Here is a 2,142-nt window from a genome sequence, read left to right on the forward strand (position 1 = left end):
TCTTTTATTCACTCTTGGCAGGTTTTTATAGTGTATGACTAGAAGAAACCCGTCGGAACCATTACTGTTTGATAGTAAGATCGATCACACAGTTCGCAAAAACCGAAGAGAAATAAGGCAAAGCTTAAGATACACAGAGGAAGAGCAAGAGGACGATATTCACACCACAACTGAGGAGATGGCTGAAAACCAAGAAAATTCGCTACCTCCTGTGATTGCTGCTAATCAGAATCCTGCTCCACATGCTATGTATGATTATGCTAAACCTTCTTTAACAAGAACTGAATCGAGCATAGTTAGGCCTGCTGTTGCTGCAAATAATTTTGAACTGAAACCTAACACCATTCAAATGATCCAACAGTTTGTTCAGTTTGATGGTTTGCAGGACAAGGACCCAAACACTCATTTGGTGAATTTCTTAGAGTTTTGCGACTCTTTTAAAATAAATGGCGTTTCTGATGATGCCATTCGCCTTCGGTTATTCTTTTTTTCATTGAGGAATAAAGCTAAACAGTGGTTGAACTTGTTACCGCGAGGGTCAATCACTACTTGGGAACAAATGATCAAAAAGTTTTTATTAAAATATTTTTCGCCGGCTAAAACAGCCAAATTACGTAATGATATCTCTTCTTTTGTATAGATGGATTTAGAAACACTCTATGATGCATGGGAGAGATACAAGGACCTTTTAAGAAGATGCCCTCACCATGGGTTACCACTCTGGCTACAGGTTCACACGTTTCACAATGGCTCGAATCCTTCGACTAGACAGATGATTGACGCAGCTGCTGGAGGAACTATCAATAATAAGACACCTGAGGATGCTTATGAATTTATAGAAGAGATGTCACTGAATACTTATCAGTGGCAAGTCATGAGAACAAAACCAACGAAAACAGCTGGCATTTTTAACGTCGATTCGGTCACTATGCTCTCTCATCAGGTAAAACTTTTGAATAGAAAAATTGACGATTTTCTTGGTTCTTCACAGGTTCACCCAGTAATGCAGTGCGAAGCAAGTGAAGGTGGATCAAGAAATTCAGAATACCCACTCTATTGCCACAACATAGAGAACGAGCAGTTAAATTATATGGGTAATAATCCTTGATCTCAAAATAATCCTTATAGTAACACTTACAATGTAGGTTGGAGGAACCACTCAAATTTTTCATAGGGAGGCCGAGGAAATCAGAGACCACCACCACCTCCAGGCTTCCAACAACCACCCTACCAACAAGAGAAAAAATTGAACCTTGAGAAGATGCTAACAAAATTCATCTCGGTGTCAGAAACTCATTTTTAGAGTACCGAGACAGAACTTAAGAATCAACAAGTGTCAATCCAAAGGCTCAAAACTCAGATAGGACATCTCACCAAATTAATATCTGAACGACCACAAGGTAGCTGAGTAACATTGAATCTAACCCAATGGAACAACTCAACGCAATTACCATTTAAGATGAGGAAGGGTTAGTTGCACCTGAACCAGAACCGAGGCAAGAGACTATGGTAAGTAAAGGTAAGGGTGAGTTGGACCACAATGACCAAACATAGGTAAGTAAAGAGTACAAACCACGTGTACCATACCCAAATGCGACAAGGAAAGAGCACTCAGACGAACAATTCAGTAAATTCCTTAAACTTTTAAAGAAATTACATATTAACTTACCTTTTATTGAAGCTCTTTCGCAGATGCCAAAAGCAGTCAAATTCTTAAAGGAATTTTTAACAAATAAATGAAAGTTGGATGAGGCGTCGCATGTGGAACTAAATGCGGTTTGCTCAGCCATACTACAGAATAAGCTGACCAACAAATTAAAAGATCTAGGGAGTTTTACAATTCCTTGTTTAATTGGTAGCTTAGATGTTAATAATGCTTTTGCTGATTTGGGGGCTAGTATCAATGTCATGCCTTATAAAATGTTTAAACAACTAGGTCTTGGGAAACCCAAACAAACTAGGATGAGTATTCAATTAGCCGATAAAACAATCAGATTTCCTAGGGGTATTATTGAAGATGTACTCGTTAAAATTGACAAATTTATATTCGCAGTTGATTTCGTTGTTCTAGACATAGAGGAGGCCCTTTAATTTTAGGGAGGCCCTTTTTAGCAACTGCTAGAACAATAATTGATGTTAGCA

The 2,142-nt window shown here is 38.4% G+C and overlaps 1 non-coding gene across 1 annotated transcript; it reads right to left on the reverse strand.

The window, feature by feature from the left end:
* Positions 1–607: 607 nt before the first annotated feature.
* On the reverse strand, positions 608–714 carry LOC121228377 (small nucleolar RNA R71). Its single transcript, XR_005925953.1, has one exon. It is a non-coding gene; the product is annotated as a small nucleolar RNA R71 (small nucleolar RNA).
* Positions 715–2,142: the final 1,428 nt, after the last annotated feature.

Source organism: Gossypium hirsutum, chromosome A04 (genome assembly GCF_007990345.1).
Source record: "Gossypium hirsutum isolate 1008001.06 chromosome A04, Gossypium_hirsutum_v2.1, whole genome shotgun sequence".
Taxonomy (NCBI): Eukaryota; Viridiplantae; Streptophyta; class Magnoliopsida; order Malvales; family Malvaceae; genus Gossypium; species Gossypium hirsutum.